Consider the following 21,979-nt stretch of genomic DNA (forward strand, 5'->3'; position numbering starts at 1 on the left):
AAATACCCAAGGACTGCATTTTCAGTTCTGCAGATTTTTTCCCCCAGGGTTTTCTGCATAACTGCCTTTAGGTTCAAGGTCTGAAATGCCAATAGGAACCATGATCTCTTTGTTGAGCATAAAACTTTCTTCACCTTTCAAGAGAACTCAGACTACTATTTTAGGTACATTTTACACAGTCTGAATTTTGGAAAATAGTATTATTTTGCCAACAACAAAGACAAACTAGTTCAAATTGGTCATTCCAGTCATTAATAGAGCATCAGTATGGATAGAAGCCAGATCTAAGCCAACCAATCACACTTGCAACAAATTATTTTCTCTAAAAGCAAAGTGAAAATGAGAGAGGAAATCAATTCTCTTTATTCAGAAAAGAAAGGACATAGAAGAACATTGTGGGGCTTACCCTTGGAAAAACCTCACCTCTGTCTACTAAGATAACATGATGGCTGATGGATGAGTTCCCCACAAGCTGAGGAAAAAGATGAGGATTGTGGAAGCCCTCAACAGATATGGTTATAAGGACCTCAGGTCATTTGTGCTGCTTTCGAATTACTTATGAGAAAGGAGAGAGACTTGTCTGCTGACTTGATAATTAAGAATTTAAAATCTTCTCCAATGATCCTTGGCGGCGGGGAGGGGGTGGGGAATTCTGTAATGTTTTTGTAGTAGTGTTTCCAGTTTTGTGGCCCAAAGCAGACCTCTAGCCTCAACACTCAGCTGACTTGTGTTTTCTTTAAGGCTCTGTTTTGTCCAGCAGCAAAGACAAGTCATCCAATCACATAGCAGAAGAAAATCCCTGTTGTCAGACTCTTGCTTGTAGAGTCTTATGTAGAAGACTTATGTAGAAAACCTCAAATTAAAAATGTGTTAGAGATGGCAACCTAATTTTTTTGTTAGATGGACAGACGTGTGACGCACTTCATAAAACAGCATGACCAAATGGAGGATTGCTTTTTGAAAGTACTTGAAAGGTGCCCAACATTGCTAATTACCATAGAAATGCAAAAGAAATACTGCTACAAATCCACCAAAATGGCTAAAAGTGGCTACATGTCAGGAAGCTGAACACATGTATGGATGTCTGATGGCCCATTAATTCTACACACTAAATGTGTTGAATATTCCAAAGAAATGTGTTTACATGTACTTTGAAAGGCAGATATAAGTATGTCCATAGAAGCACTCTTTTCAATAGCTGCAAAATTAGAATCAACACAAATTTGTTCAACACTAAAATGGATGAAAACGTTGCATTACATTTACATGGAAATCCAAAAATCCAAACCATTAGGCATACAACACGAATGAGGGGCAAGTAAGACACCATGTGGGGCAAGTAAGCAGACATGGAGTAAATATTGCCTAATTCCGTTATATACCGTGGAAACATCCCACACTGATCAAAAGTATTAGTTATCAAGGTAGTGGCTATCTCTCATGGGGGAGACATAGTGACTGGGAGAGAGCAGGAAAGAAGCTTCTAGAATGCTGCTTACATCCTACTTCTTGCCCAATTACATGAATATGAGTAATTTTTAAAAATCCATTGAGCCATATACATATATGTGGGGCACCTTTCTGCATGTATGTTACACTTCACTGAAATTATTTGCTGATACAAAAAAGGTCACAAAGAGAGATGCCTGATAAATACACAGGTCATCTTACTTTATTAGGTGAGGAAAAGACTGTGATTGATTCCAGGACAGTGGGTTTTATAATTATATCTTATTTTGCTCACTAAACATGAGATGAAAATTTGTGGGTAAACACATTTTGCTAAATTGAATCTTGTTTTTTAAGGAGACTCTGTGATGAATCAATTTGAGAAGGTCCTTGCTCTCTAATTTATCTTGTCTATGAATTAAGACTTTTATTCATTAAGCTTCCTCCCAGGGAAGAGCACCTGAATGGCTTCAAATATGGGTCATTTGCTGTTGCCCTGTTGTTATTTATTTATCTATCTTCCTATTTACTTATTTTGAATGAAGCTATAGTCTCACATAGCATCTGTGTACACCATTATATTGGTTTTCTGGGGCTGCTCCAACAAATCACTATGAAGTAGCCAGGTTAGAATGTATTCTATCACAGTTCTGGGAGACCAGCCCCCTAAAGTCAAGGTGTCAGCAGGGCTATACTCCCTACAAAGGCTCTAGAGGAGAATCGTTGCCTCTTCCAGCTTCCAGTGGCTCCTGGTATCCCACGGCTCATGGCAGTAAAATTGCATTCTCTACCTCTTCTTCGCTTCGTGTTCTGCCCTCTGTCCCTCTGTGTTCTTTCCTTTTCTGAAAAGGAGGGAGGCCTACCCTAAATCGTTTTACCCTAAATTCCAAATTTCTTGGAGGCCTTAACTAATTACATCTGCAAAGATCCTATCTCCAGATAGGTCATATTCTGAAGTTTTGGGTGGAAATGAATTTGGGAGAGAGGAGACCCATCATTCAACCAACCATAGCAGTCCGAGTTGACCCCAGCCCTGCATTGAATTCTCTTGGCCACGTGAACTGGAAGCTCCCCTGGGGCCCCATCTCCTGGAACACTGATTTTTTTTCCCCTCCAGTCATTCTCCATGTTGGAGTGTCTACTATATGCTTGATGTTACCAAGACACAGAAGAGAGAGAACTAAATAAGTCATGTTCAGACATGACATGACTGAACCTGACTGGGTGCCAGGATTTTAATCATTTAAGTCTCTCCATAATCCTGTCATTTTATACATGTTGCAGTGGTGGTGGAAGATTGTTTACGTGACTTTCTCAAAGTCACAGAATTAACGAGTAATTGAGCTCAGGTCTAGATGCTAAAAAGAAAAAAATCAAACGTCTGCTTTTAAGAATATCCCATATGGCAGTGAGCATTAATTGTACACTTACAGTGAACCCTGAAATAGACTGGAAAGCTCAAAGGTGAATGAATTCTAAGGACCCTGCCTCTGAGAAGCTCATGGGACATAGATACCTTCTTAAACCAAGAGTATTGATGGCACACCATTCCCTCAACAAATGTGTAGTCAAAGCCTTGCACCTGTTAGGTTATGGTCTTAAGTGCTGGTGAGTGGTTGGCAAATATGAAACATAAGATCTCTGCTTTCCTGGAACTTACAGTTTATTGGACATAACAGGATAATAATCAGTTGACAAAAAGGGAATAACATATGTCGACATTGGGATAAATATCATGAAGGAAATGGACCAGGAGATCAGAAATGGTTCAGAATCACTCCTTCTGGACAAAGAGTAATTTAGAAATGACCTTTGAAAACAGAACCAAGGATAGGCACTTGAAGTGAGAAAGCCTCATGGTTAGATTATAAGGGTCTGTTTAAACCCTGGTGAAGGCACTCATGACTCGGGTGACACTAGGTGGGTTACTGAAGAGCTCACCTGCCCCAATAGGGATAATAATACTCCCACTTGAGAGGGTTGTCTTACAAATTAGTTAACAGACTTACAGAATTGGATGGTGTCTGGTGCCTAGTGAGGGCTTAGCAACCACTAGAACTCACTATTACGTAGGAATAAAGAGAGAGAAGGGGATGGGAGGTGCTAAGGAGTTGTTAAAGCTCTCCTGCCTCCTCCTCCCCATGAGTACCTTTATGCATTGGGCCTGGTTCTCCTTCACAGGAGCCTTGACCTCGTGTCAAGCACACACTCAATTTCGGGAGGCTGTGGCCAAGCATGAGGTAAAATGGAGGCAGTGAGTTCTCTCCTGTAGAAACCTGCTTTTATTTGTCCTGACAGTTTATAGCCTTTAAACCAAGCCCTTCTCTCATCCTCTGGGCACTGAGACCATTTCCCACTGCCTCAAAGCTGTTCACTGCCCAGTGGAGGCTTTCCTGCCTGATAGTCAGTCCTGTGTTGCATGCCCAGACCTTGTGCGTAAGATCTCATCACGCATCTGGGGGAGCTTTGAATACCGACAGCAGGGACTGGTCGCTGGGTACAGCACACAATTGCAGAGCCGATTCTCTCTCTCTCTCTCTCTCCCTCCGGTGATATGATAGATTTCATTCTGGGAGAGCTCCATGGGCAAGATTTAAGTATGCTTTTCCCTGCTGTGAGTCTGGAATAAAGTCTTCACAGATTGCCAAAGCAGGTTCAGTGAATCACTCCTGCTTACTGGAGTTCTTTACTCCTCTGCATGGAGGATACAACCTGATTTAGTAAATGTCACTCTTGCCTTCCATTCATCACCAGCCTTAGACACACTGCCAGGCGGTGAAACTCAGTTGCAGATGTTCCTGTCAGCCCACTACAGTAGCAAAGAGCCTTTTTCTGAAGCGGCCTTTCTAAGGGGAGTTTGTCCTTCTGCAAGGGTCGTGCTGTGTGCCAGGCTCCCTCTGTGGCCTAAGAGCTTAGCGATCCCTTAACCCAATACATAAGCATCAGCCCTGGAAAAGAGTCTGTCTCAAAGCTGTTGATGGTTCCTGTCAAAATGTAGAATATTCTTTTTTGTTAAAGGTGTGGCCTCTCTGCCTTGTTCGGGCAAAATATTTACATGGGATAAAAATACTGGCCTAGGAATGATGTGGCTCACATTTGACTCTATTGCTTTCTGTTTTTGTAGCTTTGGGCAAGTTAGTTAACCTGTCTGGTCTACAGTTTGTTCATCGTAGAATAGAACTTAATTTGGGGGGTTGTTACATGGTATAATGTATGCAACATGTGGGGCCCGACACCTAGTAAATGCTCAAGAAAAGGTGGTGGTTGTTAATGCTGCTGCTGTTATTGCTGTGCTAATCTTATGATTGACATTATATGAGGCTAATGGTTAGCCCAACTTTGATTTTTCTTTTAGCTTGGCTATCCTGGAGAAGTTGGAGTGAAAGAGATGTGGGTTCACCCCCCCCCCCCCACTTACCCCCTGCTCCATCTGGGCTGAATGTCAGGGGAAAATGTACTGGTCAGTTCAGACATTGTGGAGGATATCTACGATGATGTTTAAAAAGGAGCACTGGTTTTAGAGTCAGAGAATTTGATGTGGAGCTCGGGTTTCTCCACCAACTACCTGTTGGAATTTAGGCAAGTCACTTAGTCCTTTTGAACTCCCTTTCCCCTCATGCGTCCTTTAGATGGTTGCTGGCAGGGATTAATAACAACGTATTTTGTCTGTTATTTCAGAATCTACTATCTACTGAGTGCAGGGTATAGCTTAGGCATTGTGCTGAAGTCTTTTACAAATGCCAACATATTTAATCATCTCAACAATTCTGTGAGATAGATACTATCTCCAGCTAAATGTGGCTCCAAAGCCTTTTGTTTAGCCACTCATGGTCTGATCAAAGGGGATCATGTCTGTACAGATAAAAATTCTCTTTCTCAAAAACATTTTTCTCAGGAAAAGATTTCTCAAAAGTCTTTTGGTGCCTTGGGTCCCCAGTATAACATTTAGGAAACTTTGAGGTCTGACCCCAGCCACATTTCCATCCTCATGTTCTATCTATAGCTATGATCTGTGTTCTCTTACAGTAGCCATCATTTCTTTCTTTTTTTTTTTTTTTTAGTAGCCATCATTTCTTGCCATTTCCTAGAACATGTCCTTCTCACACGCCTCTGAGCCTTTGAGTTCCTGTTCCCACTGACCGTAATGTTCCTCTCCTGGGAAAAACTCCTTTTATTTCCTTAGGGTCAGAACAAGTGAACTTCCTTATAACCTGTGACTCTGACCTCTCAGGTAGAGTCTGTCACCTTGCCCTTTTTGTTTCCTGGGTGCACACAGATCACATTGTTCCGGGATTATCTGTGAGAGTCTGTGATTATCTCTGTTCAAAACACTGGTTAGTAAACTTTGAATTCCCGGAACTATACACCATGCCTGGCACAAAGTAGATGATTAATACATACTTATGGAATGAATGAATGGAATGTGACTGGTGGGGATCCCCCCGCCCCTTTCCACCTCACTGACCTTCTCAACCTCACTTGTGATAGAGAAGAGTTCTTTCACCTGTTTACAGTGTAATATACGCTAGGATAGGACATCTATATTATTTAGAAAAGATTGGCTTGTGGTATAATTACTCCCTTCTCCTGTATGGAACTCAGACACGTGGGTCTGATCTGGGCTGGGATTAGGGAACACTTGGCATTTTATGTATCACAAGCACAACTGGCCCTCAAGTTCCACACAAGAAATTTATCCTGAGAATGTAATCAATGCTGGTGAAAATATTTCCTTTTTGATGTTCATTATTGTGTTTTTTATACCAGCAAACAATTTATGAAAAACATCCAAATGCATCACAGTGAAGAATTGGTTGAATAAATGATCACAGATCTATATAATAGAGTTCAGTTTATCCTTTAAAAATATTGTTAGATGAACATTTTTTATATAGGAAAAATATGTTTGTATGTAGAGTAAGAAAAGTAAATTATAAAATGTATGTATAATTTATAAAAGTTTATGTAATTTTATATTTTAACAAAAATATCTGTAATTACAAAATATATTTACAAAAATATATGTAATTTTACAAAATTCACAAAAATATATTTATTTACAAAAATATACATATAAATATTTATAAAATATATGTAATTTTATAAAATTATAAAAATTTACAAAAATATATGTAATTTTATGATATTTTAAATTTTTTCATATTTGTTATATATACAGCTGTGTGTGTGTGTGTGTATGAGATATATTAGGAAAAGATTTGGATGTATCAAGGTATTAACAGTGCTTCTCTCTGGTGGGTGGGACTATAGTCATAAAATCTTTCTGTAATAAAAATATTCTGAGGTTATATTTAATATTAAAATATATTTGTATCTATAGCACTATTCAGTAGGGTCTGTTTTCTAAATGCTCACATTTCCATTACAGTAAGACAAAAATTCTCTTCTGAAATGACAGTGAATTGGCCACAACTGATCAAAGTCTGCTCTCTATCATTTGTGCCCAGCTCTTCTGAAAATGATATCTTTTGGACAATTCAGAATTGGATCACTGGGGTGAAAAATTATCTTAGGAAGGCCAGAAGGAGAGGGTGGATTATAATTACTTCTTTAAATGGATGTTATGTTGAGAGTTCTCACTGATTGATTTACAGTTAAAATCAGGCTTTCAAAAAAGTTCCCCAAATATATCCACAGATAAAAATGGTTAACGGATCCAGGTTCCAGAAATGGAATTATAAGGAGACATTTAAAAATAGAGATCGTAGGAAACTACAATCGTAGGCAAGGTGCCATCTGCAAGGCTAATGTAATTATATAGGCCAAATCTCACATAGTTTCTCTCTTCACCAAATTCCTCTGGTACTGACGCTCTAGGCTTTGATTATGGGATGTCTTATATTCTTCCCTTCTTGTTGTTTGGAATCCATTCACTTTTCCTCATCATGTTGTAAAGTTCTCAAGTAAGGATAAGCCTTACATGTTTCTTTCCTAGCCAAAAAAACAAAAAACAAATACACAAACAAACAAAACCCCAGGAGGGATTCATAAGTAGAGAGTAGTAGATGAGGATCCTTGACCTCTTTTTAGTGTTTCAAAATATCAACCAGACATGGTATATTTTCCCTTCCCAGAACCAGTGAGGACCACTAAAATGTCAGTGTTCTTTGCCCTTGCCTGGAACTACATAAACTGAATGGTAATCTTAGTTATTTCCTGTTTCCTAGGTGTGCCAGTTGGCTGCTGAGGACATTATAGAAATTTCTGAGATGTGTGTGAAGGACCAATTATCAGAGCCCTGTAGTTTGATAGTGAAAGAATTGCAAGCCACTGGCCAAGGACATAGATGAACACAATGTTAATGTTTAATATATATTATTTGGCTTGGGGGTTGGGGAAGCCTATTTCATCAAGATAAGGTAATCACTTTGTTTGACACTCAATCAAGCAGACGGAATAGCAAGTTTTTGGCAGAGATTTTCAATTTCACTTGTTTGTTTTGAGACCGTGGTTTCCTATGAGTTGTGTCAGAATCACCTAGGGGAACTTCTGTATTACAGGTTCTTCAGCTTTCCTCTTCTTTACCCCAAGATTCTGATTTAGAAGATCTGGGGTAAAGCCTGGGAATGTGCATTTTAATAAGCCTGCAGGTCATTATTATGCACAGCTAAATTTAGGAACTGCTAATGTAGATCAAAATGAAGTAACTTACAAAGAGTAGTTAGGTCTAAAGTTTATATTCAGGTCTACGAAAGAATTAAGATCCCTATAAGGGAGCTACCTTGGATAATTGCTAGGATATTCCAGCCCGTGGTGGCTCTTCTTTCTCCCTCATCTTTGTCTCAAAGGCAACTTCTGTGGAATGCTCCCTAAATGAAATGTGAAAACTGTATTACCTGCCATGAGATTAATGACGCTCTCTACTGACAATATGACTCTTTTCCTCCTGGCTTCAAGGATGTGGAGTGTCTAAAAAATGGCTAGTATCAAAGTGACAAGAGACAACAAGGGTTAGAGAAGACGTGGAGACAAGGGAAGCCTGGTGCGCTGTCAGTAGGAATGTGAATGGGTGTAGCCACTCTGGAAAACAGTATGAAGTTCCTCAAAAAACTAAAAATAGAAATAGCATACGATCCAGTAATTCCACTTCTGGGTGTTTACCTGAAAAAAAAAAAAATCAAAAACATTAATTCAGAAATATGTAAGGATTCTCTTATATTTATTGCAATGTTATTTATAATAGCTAAGATATGGAAACCACTTTAGTACCTATTGATAATTGAATGGATAAAGAAGATGGGATATATATGTATATATATAGAGATAGATAAATATATCACACAACGTGTGTGTGTGTATATATATATACACACACACACAATGGAATACATATATATATACACATATATATCTCCATAAATTTCTTGCCATTTGTGAAAGCATGGATGAATATAAAGGGCACTGTGCTAAGTGAAGTAAGTATCAGAGAAAGACAAACAGCATATGATTTCACTTATATGTGGAATCTGAAAAAACAAAACCAGCGCACAAACACACAGCAATAATAAGTAAAAAGAAACATACTCATAAATACAGAGAACAAACTGATGGTTGTGAGAAGGGAGAGGATTGGGGGAATAAATGAAATAGGTAAAGGAGATTAAGAGGTACAAACTTCCAGTTTTAAAATAAATAGGTCAGGGGCACCTGGTGGCTAAGTGGGTTAAGCCTCTGCCTTCGGCTCAGGTCATGATCTCAGGGTCCTGGGATCAAACCCCGCATCGGGCTCTCTGCTCAGCAGGGAGCCTGCTTCCCCACCCCCCTTCCTGCCTCTCTGCCTACTTGTGATCTCTGTCTGTCAAATAAATAAATAAATAAATAAATAAAATCTTAAAAAATATATAAAAAATAAAATAAATAGGTCAAGGGGATGAAAAGTACAGCATAGGGAACATAGTCAATAATACTGCCATAACTTTGTGTACTACAATTATTGTGGTGAGCATTTCATAATATGTATAAATATTTTCTTCTCTAAAATATTGAATCAGTAAATTATTCGTCTGAAATGAATATATGTCAAGTATACTTGAATTGAAAACATTTTTTTTAAAAAAGGATGTGAAGATTCTAAAGACATTTAAGAGTGGGGGGAGAAAGATTAGCCAGATGGCTTTAGTGTACATTCATAATTCAGTTAAAAAATATAATGTGCCTCCAGACTTTATGTGAACAGATACACATTAACCTTGCTATCATTCTCCTCTCCTTATAAGATCATTTGTTTTTCCAACAATATAGGCAAGCAAGACTTTTATCTTTGCTGAATTTGAATTCAGGATGTTTTCCAGTTTGGAAAATGAACCCCTGAAATGTTTCATTTAATTGTAATAGTGCTGGGGGAAGTCCTAATGCTCTGGAGAAAGTTACAAATAGTTACCTAAACCATCAAAACCAATATACTTTAATAGAAATAGAGCCTCAAATAAATTGGAGATAAACACATGGAAATCCACGTGATGGAGTATTTGGAGTAAACATAATTCTTTTGGAAGAATGATTACATTTAAAATGTTCAAGATTCAGGGGCGCCTGTGTGGCTCAGTGGGTTGGGCCTCTGCCTTCGGCTTGTGTCTTGATATCAGGGTCCTGGGATTGAGCCCCAGATCGGGCTCTCTACCCAGCGGGGAGCCTGCTTCCCTTCTTCCCTTGCCTGCCTCTCTGCCTACTTGTGATCTCTGTCTGTCAAAAAAAGAGTCTCTTAAAAAAAAATGAATAAAATGTTCAAAATTCAATGCTGAGTGATGAAATCAACTTAAAAATATATACTGGCCTAAACCACATTTGGGGGTCTTTTGGGTTCCTAAATCCAATTCCTGTGTATGTGTGTGTGTGTGTGTGTGTGTGTGTTGGGGCTGGATGCAGGGGCCTTCCTTAAACCAACAGCACACACTGCTATTGACATTAAGAGGGCGTCTTATAATTCAATTCCATTTTGACACTGTCTACCTAGAGATAGCATCACATTCCACAGTTTAAGAGTTCAGTCCTACAAGACCTCCCCCTCTCCCTTCAGATGCCAGTTGCAAGCCTAGGTTATCACCTGTGCTTCTGACAGAGCTGCTACAAATTAGAGGTTCCCATGATCTCCTCCACAGGGTTTTTTTTTTTTTTTTTAATTTAATTTAATTTAATTTTTTTCCGTGTTCCAGCATTCATTGTTTATGCACCACACCCAGTGCTCCATGCAATACATGCCGTCCATAATCCTCCACAGGTTTGATTAATTTTCTAGAAGGAATCACAGAACTCAAAGAGAAATTTTATTTACTAGATCACCAGTTTCTTATACAAAGATGTAACTCAGGAATGGCCAGATCAAAGAGATGCATAGGACAAAGGCATAGGGGAAAAATGGGGGAAAATGGGAAGCTTCGGTGCCCTTTCCAGGCATACCACTCTCCCACTACCTCCATGTGTTCGGCAGTCTGGAAGCTCTCCAAACCCTATCTTTTTGGCCTTTTATGGAGGCTTCATTACATAGGCATGATTGATTGAATTGTTGGCTATTGGTTATTGATCAAATCTCTGGTTGGTCTCTCCTCCCCAAAGGTCAGGGGGTGAGATAGAAAAGTTCCAACCCTCTACTCACAAGGTTGATTGGCAACCAACCCTGGCCTGGTTTTACCTAGGGCCTTTCCCATGGTTACTTCATTAACATAACAAAAACACATCTATGGCACTTATCATAGGAGATTTCAACGGTTTCAGGTGTGGTGCCAGAAATAGAACAGAGACCAGCTATACATGAGCAGTCCTCCCCAAACCTTATCTTTGGTTTTGCTTTCCGCAGTTTTAGTTGCCTGTGGGCAATAGCGGTCTGGAAGCAGACAGTTCTCTTTCTGATGAATTGTCATGTCCGAAGGTCAATAGAAGCCTAATGTGATTCTCCTTCGACGAATCATCAGGTCAGTAAAAGCCTACTGTTACCTATGCATGTTGCCATGTCTATGGCATTCACTTCACTTCATCTCATGATAGGGGATTTTTTTTCTCATGTGGTCAGGAGAAGAAGGGTGAGTATAGTGCAATAGGATATTTTGAGAGAGAGATACCATATAATTTTTATGACAGCGTATTGTTATAATTGTTCTGTTTTTAGTCCTTTTTAGAAATAGATTTTATTTATTTATTTATTTCAGAGAGTGAGCAAGCACGAGCAGGGAGAAGCAGACTCCCTGCTGAGCAGGGAGCCCCCCACCAGGCTTGAGTCTAGGACCCCAGAATCATGACTTGAGCTGAAGGCAGATGCTCAAACGACAGAGTCATAAAGGTACCCCTATTTTTAGTCCTTGCTGTAAATCTCTTATTGTGCCTAATTTAGAAATTAAACTTTATCATAGTTATGTGTGTAAAGGAAAAAACATGGTATATATAGGTTTTAGTAACCATCTACAGTTTCAGGCATCCACTGGGAGTCTTGTAATATGTTTCCTGCATGTAAGGGGGACTACTGTATTTCTTTATTATAAATCACAATATCACAGGGAAGAATCCAAATTGAAAAATAAATTAGCTGGCAAAGAACACTCCAAGTTATTAGCAGTGGTTATCTCTGGATGGCATAATGACAGTCATTTTTGTTGATCTTATTATATTTGTTGTAATTTACTCTTTATTTTCTAAATGTACAGCACAAACTTCATAATAACTTTTTGATAAGAAAACAGATTTTTTGAAAACTACCTGTGTTTACATGGGATATACACCTAACATTTATTTATCTATACCCATACAAAGGCTTAAATCATAGATAAAGAATACAGATCAATGTTTCATGAAAGATATGCAGCTTTGGGGTCCAATGAGAAGGGAGCTGTGTCTGGGGTTGCAAGGTAGCAACTATCTGGCCACCTTAGAGTCACCCCCATGCCACCACATGAAACCCGTTGCGGACATTACCAACAACTTCAGGCCTCTTTCTCACAGAACTCTGGCATCAAACGTCCCAACATCCCACTAGTTATGAGCAGTTGATTGGAGATGGCAGACAGGGAGGAATCTACTCATCTTTGCTGGCTTAATATAGAGTCCTTACCCCTAAGGCACTGTATCTAATTGGGAGACACGGCAAACACGAGAAAAGCAAAGTATAAAGATTAATTCCCAGTTCAAAATAACCAAAGAAGAAATGCCAGAAGTCAGTCCGTGATTAATTATCAGATGAATCAGAGGAGGAGGGCATTTTATTTTGGGATGGGAAGAACAACATCAAATATTTTCCAGTATGTACCAACTTTGTCTATGTGATGTCAAAATATGTAGAAGAAAAATGTCTCTACCTCCTCCTTTGTAGGTCAGATTCCTTTCTAATCCTGGATGGTCAGAGCTGACAGACCTCTCTTTAAGCAGTGACCCTGAATATGTTGGTTTCTTTCTTTGGGTCTTAGTTTTCTTTTACTTTAAAGTGAGCAAAGCCTTGCTCTGATAGGGTGTGGCAAATGTGATGACATGTAAATATTTTGAAACTGTAGGAGAAAGGCATGAGAGTTACTGTATCTTATTTTATTTATAAATAAGTAGAGGTTTTAGAACTCTTATTTTCGGTAACTTTTATTTTCAGGAACTCAGTTTATCCCACATTTCAAATAATACTGCCCCTTCCACCATGGGTCTGCTGTGATAAGGCACTCTGCTTGGGAAGGTTGCCAAACAGATAGGTTGTGGGATAATAATTAAATTTAACCCCCCATTAGGGTGTCTGTATTGCTTTTCATTTATATGCTGATAAGAGACATAGGACCTAGGCAGATAGTAGTGGTGACAAGCTGGTTATTGAATATATGAATGTGAGTTGTGTTGTTTCCCAATAGCGGGTCTATAGCTACTTCACTTTAATTTATAAAAGCGCAGGATTTTGTTGTGAAGTTTCAAACTGCAGAACATTTCATAGTGTTTTTGGACTGCTTGCCAGATGGAGGACGCATGTAAGGGCGCAGTTGCATATACTATTTAATGACAAGATGGAGAATGGCATTTTCCAGTGCTGTGCTGGGAGTCCCAAGACCTGGGATTATTGCCAACTTGGCCACTTAGTAGTTATATATCCTTAGGTGTTGTGAACCTCTTTTTTTTTTTTTTTTTCCCCTCCTGTCAAATTCCCACTTTCCCCTTCTTAGGGTAACATCACCTCAGTTTTCAGGAGTAACTGTTCCTTCTCCATTCAGTGCAAACTCCTGATTGAGGGGTGGGATATGCATACATGTGACTAGTAAGAACAACAGTGATTGAATGAGAGATGAGCCTGTGACCCAAACTGGGCCAATTAGAGTGAATCCTGAGACTTTGCTAGAAGTTTTAGGGAAGAAGAATTCTCTTTTATATGGGATGCTACTAAACCTATTGATGGCTATCTTCCTACTCTGAGGATCACCTGCCTGAGAATGAAGCCAAACCAGAAGAGAAGAATTGTACAAGAAGAGAAAAACAGATCCTAGACAAATAGATTTTTTTTATTATGTTGTTAGCCAGAATATAGTACATCATAAGTTTTTGTTGTAGTGTTCAATGATTCATTAGTTGCATATAACACTCAGTGTTCACCCCAACACATAACTCCCTTAATACCCATTACTGAGTTATCCCATTCCTCCAGCTCCCTCCCTTCTGTAACCCTTAAGTTTGTTTCCTGGACTCCAGGGTCTTATGGTTCATCTCCCTCTCTGATTTCTTACCATTCAGTTTTCCCTCCCTTCCCCTGTGGTCCTCTGCTCTATTCCTTATGTTCCACATATGAGTGAAACCATATGATAATTGTCTTTCTCTGCTTGGCTTATTTCACATAGCATAATCCCCTCCGGTTCCATCCATATCAATGTAAATGGTGGGTATTCCTCCTTTCTGATGGTGGAATAATATTCCATTGTATATATGGACCACATCTTCTTTATCCATTCATCAGTTGAAGGCATCTCAGTTCCTTTCACAGTTTGGCTATTGTGGACATTGCTGCTATGAACAATTTTTTTTTTTTTTTTTTTTTTTACTACATCTGTATCTTTGGGGTAAATACCTAGTAGTACAATTGCTGGATCATAGGGTAGCTCAATTTTTAACATCTTGCGGAACCTCCATACTGTTTTCCAAAGTGGTTGCCCAGTTTGCATGCCTACTAACAGTGTAAGAGGGTTCCCCTTTCTCCACAACCTTGACAACACTTGTCGTTTCCTGTCTTGTTAATTTTGGCCATTCTAACTGGTATAACGTAGTATCTCATTGTGGTTTTGATTTGTATTTCCCTGATGGCTAGTGATGTTGAACATTTTTTCATGTGTCTCTTAGCTATTTGTGGGTCTTCTTTGGAGAAGTGTCTGTTCATGTTTTCTGCCCATTTCTTGACTGGATTATTTGTTTTTGGGTGTTGTTTGGTTAGTTTCTTTATAGATCTTGGTTATCAGCCCTTTACCCAAAGTGTCCTTTGCAAATATCTCTTCCAATTCCATGGATTGCCTCTAGTTTTGTTGACTGTTTCCTTTGCTGTGCAAAGGCTTTTTATCTTGACAAAGTCCCCCCAAGATTCATTTTTGCTTTTGTTTCCTCAATGTAAGTCAGGAATCCATCAAAATCCTAGAGGAGAATATAGGGAATAACCTCTTTGACATTGGCCACAGCAACTTCTCTCAAGGGACAAACAGGATTTGATCACCTAGACTCAATCATTCCTGAAACCAGAAATACTCGACTCAGGGCCTCAGGGTCCTGTGAATCAGTATATTAGTTAATTTGCTTCAGGTCTGAATTAGGTTTTTCTCCCTTGCAGCCAGAGTTCCTAACTTACTGGTCAATTCCCCTTTAGGGCTTCAGTTTTCTTCTCTTGAAAGGGCTAGAAATGTAAAAGAAAACACAAACTTTATTTTGTCATTTGGTTTAAAAAATACATGAAAAAAATATATGAAAACAATATATGAAAAAATATATGAAAAAAGCAATATATGGTCTTTGAAAATTTTTACATTACAGAAGAGAGTTTTTCGGTTGTGTCCACATTTATCCATTAAACTATTGCTACGTAACTAATTGCATTCGAATCCAGTGGCTTGAAATATTAAGTGTTTTTATTGTTCGTGATTCTAAATGTTCGATTAATTTTGCTGATCTGGTCCAAGCTTAGGAGATCACACTAGAGGCTGCTCACCTCTCTAATGTCTATGGTCTATATCATCTGGGAACTGATGGGTATGGGATAGCTTCATCTGCAAATCTGGAGGGTTGGCTGTCAGGTAGAGCAGTGGGATGTTTGGGCTCTATCTCTTTTATCACAAAGTAGGCTGGTTTGAGGCTTATCCTCCTATTGGTTGAGCAGGCCCTTAACTTAAGAGGGCAAGTGGAAGCCTTTATTTATTTATGTTTATATATATTTTTAGACATATAATGTATTATTTGTTTCAGGGGTGCAGGTCTGTGATTCCTCAGTCTTATATAATACCCAGTGGAGGCCTTTTGAGGCTGAGGTCTGTAACTGTCTCAACTTTACTCCAGTTGCTTCTGTAGGTCAAAGCAAGTCACAAGACCAGCAGGATTCAAGGGGAGGAGAAAATGATACCACATTTTGGTAGGAGGAGTTGCAAGATCACATTGCAAGCAGCATACATATAGGAATGAGGAATAATAGGTGCTGCTTTCATAATCACTGTGTAACTGTAGTCTCTCAGAAATAATTACTGATAATGTTTTGATGTACTTTCTTCTAGATTTACTCAGAAACACATATCTCCTATTTATTTTTACTTTGGAGAATACAGGTTTTCCAGAAAAAACTTTTTTTTTATTTGTTTTTATTTTTGTGGTTGCTTATGAAAAATGGATACTCTATGTACTGTCTTACAACTTATTGTTTTCAGCTTGGCAGTATATCTTGAGCATATTTCTACATCTATTCATATCAACCTTTTCTACAGAGATTGAAATGTAGACCATTTTCGTAGCTCTGACCTTCTGAGAGTCTGGGATTCTATGACTCATTATGAGCCAAATTTTGTCAGTCCTCAAGCTCATTTCTTCAAAGTGGTAGGAGAACTGTTGGATTTCCAAATAGCTAAAAAGTCGAGCCTCTAATCCTGTCTGAGAATATGTGTCAATTTTGAGTGTTGAGTGATTTCACCCTTGCTGGTTAGAAAATTACTTGCTGCTGTTGTTGTTGTTATCATCATCATCATCAATTTTTATAGTGATAATTATGAGACTGTTTTTGTTGAAATTCCAGCAGTTGACTCTCATTAACCCATGGAAGTATATGCTCATTGTTTGGATATACTGGTTGTCTTCTGGTTTGCACTAATTCAGCAAATGCTAAAATTGGAAGATGAGCAAGCGACTAAGAAAGGTAGTCCGGTTGCAGTAAGTTAAGCACTTGTAATGTTGATTCCACAGCATTAAGTTAAAGAGGGATGATAGACTGAGGATTATCAGGCTCTGGTTCTTTGGTTTTGAGAAGTCATGAAGTCTTGAGAGCTGCTCACATTTCTTCAGAGCATGCCCTCGTAGTTCTTAAGCACCCTCAGCCCGAAGACAGCTTATACTGTAGTAACTGACTTTGGAAACTTGAATATATTTCTCTGGTGTTATGATTAAGATCTTTTGGGAAATTTTAGCTAATAGATGTTAGCTAAAGAATGTCAAGACAGTTATGGATCCTATAGTAAGTGATTCATCACTGAAATAGCTGCTTTCAATCTTTTTGTCCTTCAGCATAACCAACATGTAGCCATCAGTTACATTGACAGAATTGATTGCACCTATGTGACATGAGCTAAGAATAAGTGGACTTCTGTGTCTGTTATAAGACAGAGTTTCTTCATCCATTCTTTAATTTATTCATTCAAAAATATTTATCGATCATCTACAGTTTGCTATAGGAATACAAAGATGAATACTACAGTTTTTGTCCCCAAGGTCTTAACATTTTAGCAGAGAGAAATTGATACCTATAGTGTGATTTGAAGAGCTCCATGAACAAGAATTGATATTATAGTTTAAAGGAAATTCAAGATGGCATATAAAGATACTAAGATAATGAAGTACATAAAAATAATATAATGGTACATACTTATGTAGTGTTTATATCAGTTAGTCAGGTTTTTTCAGAGAAGCAAAACCAATATCTGACTATCTATCTATCATATTCTATTAGAAGAGAGAAGGAATGAGCAGGGGAGGGAAGGAGAAAGAGAAAGAAAGAAAGAAAGAAAAAGGGAAATAGAGAAAGAGAAATATAGATTATTTTAAGGAAATGGCTCACAAGATTTTAGAGGCTGGCAAGCCCTAAATCTGCAGCCCTAAATCTGCAGGGCAGGCCGGCAGGTTAGAGACTCAGGGAAGAGTTGATGTTGCAGCTCAAGTCCAAAGGCAGTCTGATGGCAGAATTTCTTCTTCCTCTGGGGACTCCACTCTTATTCTCCTAAGGACTTCAACTGATTGGATGAGGCCCATATTATGGGCAGTAATCTGCTTTACTCAGAGTCTACTCATTTAAATGATAATCATATGTTAAAAATAAAAATCCCTTCACAACAACATCTAGACTAGTGTTTGACCAAGAACTGGGCACCATGATATAGCTAATTTGACACTAAACACAAACCATTACAATCCACCCCTTGTCAACTTGGTACCAATACACATTTCCTTAAACCATAGTTAATTTCCAAATAAAGGAAATAACAAAGGCATACTCCTGTCTAATGTGATATAACTTATCTTTCTTATACCCAAAAAGGCACTAACCCTCAGGTGATGTTCATTCTTCTCCTTAAGATGTAACTTAAATACTATGATCTCAAATTAACAATACTTAAGTACTAAGATGTAAAGTTAAAATGGCTTAGTATAAGTGAATGAGAGAAGGAATAAGAATGTATTTGTTTACTATGTACACATAAGTTTGTAACAGAGTGAGGAAATACTGATGACAATTATGTTTTCTATTTATTTACCTGGTCTCATGGTCATAACTGGTATTTATAACCATCTTCCACCACTACCCATTCTATATTCCCTTTGTCCTCAACAAGCATCTCAGCTGGTTGTGGTTCTTTACCTGGTATGGTGAACCAAGCCTTCATTCTTGAATGGACTGGGCCACTAGTTGTCTTGCTTGACTTTACTTGATATAGTTTTCATTGACCTTTGTCACAAAACAAGCGAGTACTGTGGGACACCCTAGTGGATCTCCTATATTCAGACATACCCTCCCTTACCTCCAATGTAGAGTCGAGGTTCAGTTTTTGGTGATCAGGATTAGTCACCCCAGCCACCGTTCTAACTCCCTTCTTTCTTTGTTAATTTGGAGGCATGAGGAACCTAAAGTGGCTGGGGAACAGTCTTAATTTCCAATTAATGGAATTATTAGAGTATTTTCTGGTGTAAGTATCCCTCCCTCTGAAGCTAAGACCTCTAGTGCCACAGAGGATAAGGTTGCAGGGACAGGAAGCCCAAAATTTCCTAGGAATCACTAAGGATATGTGCCAGTAGATCTCCCCTGGATTCCTGGACCCATCTGTCTTGGCTGTGGAAGAAATTAGCACATATTAGATGCTAATTCAGAGCATATATAGCTTCCTGGTGAACCTTGTTCCAGCTTTGCAAGGCTTTGCCACCTAGTTGGCACTATTACTGAGTTTTTGAAATGTCATTCTAATAGTCTGACAAACTTACCACTTCAGAGAAGTGGGGAACGTGGTAAGACTAGTAAATTCCTTAAGCATAATCTCTTTACTACACTTCATTTGCTGTCAAGTGAGTTCCTTGATCAGAAGAGCTGCTGTGTGGAATAGTATGAATGTGGTTAAGGTATTCTGTAAGCCCATGGATGGTAGTTTTGGCACAAGTATTGAGGGCAAGGAAGACAAATCCATATCCAGAGTAAATGTCTATTCCAGTGAAAACAAAATGTTGCCCCTTTTATGATGGAAGCGGTCCAATGTAATCAATCTGCCACCAGGTAACTGGCTGGTCACCTGGGGAAATGGACTTCTCAGTGTTGGTCTCTGCTGCTGGGAGAGGTTACGAGAGGTTAAGGTCACACAGCTAATAAGGGAATGCAGCTCCAAAGTCTTTGTCTTAACTGCTACATTCTCTCTGGCCTGTAGCAATGAGAAATGTCCCCAAAGTGAACACAAATAAAATAGTTTTCAGAAAAACCCTGGTGTTGAGGATGAAGTGCTAAATTAAACTCCTAAGACCTGACTTGGATTGCAAGTCAGCCAGTAACTTTTTATATGAATCAATTAGTTCCCTTTATCCTTCTTTGACTCATCTGTAAAATGATAGTGAGCTTAAATCATGAGTCTTGAAATCATGTTAATAATGTTTAGCTATTCCAAGGTTTTAGTAGTGAGAAATTCTGAGGGGTCATTAGGGAGGGCAAATGGGTGGTTTCTGGGTGGCTTCTCACCGCCATCTTTATGTCAACAAGAGAATCTCAGCTTTCAACTGGTTTCATCTGTGGGAATATGAATGGCACTGGAACAGAATATCAGTATCTTCTATCTTCAATATTACAGAGGAATGGAACTGAGATTTAGTCAACATTTAGTATACTAGTCGTTCTACTTATGAGCTTTAAACCTAAAAAATTATTTTCAATTATACATTGCTTAGTAGCTTAACACAACCATATATTATTTCTTGCAATTTTTTTTGGTTGCCCAAGTAGTCCTTTTGTTCCACAAGGTATTGGCTCAGATATCTCATGAAGTTTCACTCAAATAATGAACTGGGATAAGTTGTAAAGCTTCAGAAGTCCTGTCTCACATGTTTGTTGTCTTAGTGCTGGCAGGTTAGGAAGCCTTGATTCTTTACCTTGTATCTTCTCATCCTCCATGGCTTCTACATGGCACCTCTCTCACAGCAGGCTAGCCTGGACTTATGTAGCTTGGTGGCCTCTGTCATTTATGCCATATTTGATTTGTCAGTACAAGTTGGAATGGTAGTCCAGGCTTAAAGGGAAGAGAAGTAGACTTATACCCCTTGATGGGAGGAGCTATGTGTACATTCAGGGAGGGAGAAATCATTGGCTTGTTTTACTGGTTTCATTGAATTTTTAATGGTTTTCTATTCTCTATATCATTAATTTTGGCTCTAATCTTTATCATTACTGATTTTCTGCTTGTTTTTGGATTAGTTTACTCTCCCCCCGCATCCCATCCTGTGTCTTAAGATAGGAGGTTATGCTATCAATTTAAGATCTTTCTTATTTCTAAATAGAGTCATTCACAGCCACAAATTTCTCTTTAAACACTGCTTTAGCTGTATACTGTGAGTATTGGCATGGTATGTCTTCAGTTTCACTCAACACAAGGTATTTTCTTTTACTTATGACTTCTTTGATACATTGGTTATTAAGGAGTGGGTTGTTTTATTCCTTCATATTTGTGAATTTCTAAAATTTCTTTCATTGAATGAATTTATAATTTTATTCAATTTTAGTTAGACAACATGTGGTTCTTTATTTCAATTCTTTTGAATTTATTGAGGCTTGTTATGTGGGCTAGCATGTGGTCTATTCTGGAGAATGTTCTGTGTGCTTGAGAACAATATGTCTTTTCTGTTCTTTGTTGGTCTACCTGGTTTATCATATTGTTAAAGTCTGCTCTTTCCTTGTTGACATCATAGTAATATCCATTATTGAAGGTAAAGTATTGAAGTCCCCAGCTACTATTGTTGAATTGTTTAGTTCTCCTGCAATTCTTCCCATTTTTCAGGGCTTGTTTGTTAGATGCGTAGATGTTTATAACTGTTGTATCTTCCTGATTGACCCTTTGTCACTATTAAGTGTCCTTATTTATCTCTAGCAACATTGTTTTTAGCTTTAAAATATATTTTGACTAGCTTTAAAATATATTTTGTCTAATATTAGTATAACTACTTCAGCTTTTTTATGGTTGCTATTTACATGGCATATCTTTTCCCCATCTTTTTACTTTCTGTATTTTTATGTCTTTTAATTTAAAGTGTCTTTTATAGGCAATATAGTTGGTTCTTGGTCTTGTATGAGTTTGAAAATCTCTACCTTTTAACTGGATTGCATAATCCATTCATATTTAATGTTATTACTGTATAACAGAATTTATGTGTGTCATTTTTCTTTGTTTCTGCATAATGCATGTTTTCTTTGTTCCTCTCTTCTTCCTTTACTTCTTTCTTTCACATTAAGTGAATATTTTGTAGTGAAACATTTTAATTCCTTTAATGATCTTTTCACTATGTATTTTTGGGTATCTTTCTTGGTGGTTGCTTTAGGACTTACCACATACATCTGAAATTAGAATCTATTTTATATTTTGTGCAACTGTAATTCTAGTGAGATCTAGACATTATTCCTATGTATCTCTATTCCCTCTTCCCCTGTTTGTGCTGTTGTCATTATACATATAACATCTATGCATGTTATAAGCCCAGTAATACATTGTTATAATCATTATATGATTTTATGTCTGTAAACAAACTTGAGAGAAAAAAAGAGACAAATATATATTTATAGAATTTGTTCTATTATCCTTCCTATTTGCCA

The 21,979-nt window shown here is 38.1% G+C and overlaps 1 protein-coding gene across 2 annotated transcripts in view; it reads left to right on the forward strand.

The window, feature by feature from the left end:
* Positions 1-21,979, forward strand: part of LOC309862833 (uncharacterized protein) — a 472,598-nt gene that overhangs the window by 3,699 nt on the left and 446,920 nt on the right. The window contains exons 1-2 of one of the 2 annotated variants that reach the window (XR_014310731.1): positions 11,282-11,378; positions 11,613-11,743. The exons of the other annotated variant lie outside the window; for it this stretch is intronic. The gene's annotated coding sequence lies outside the window, so the exon portion shown is untranslated. Of the gene's footprint in view, positions 1-11,281; positions 11,379-11,612; positions 11,744-21,979 lie in introns of those variants that run through there. 2 annotated transcript variants of the gene reach the window in all.

Source organism: Mustela nivalis (assembly GCF_964662115.1).
Source record: "Mustela nivalis genome assembly, chromosome: 1".
NCBI classification, from domain to species: domain Eukaryota; kingdom Metazoa; phylum Chordata; class Mammalia; order Carnivora; family Mustelidae; genus Mustela; species Mustela nivalis.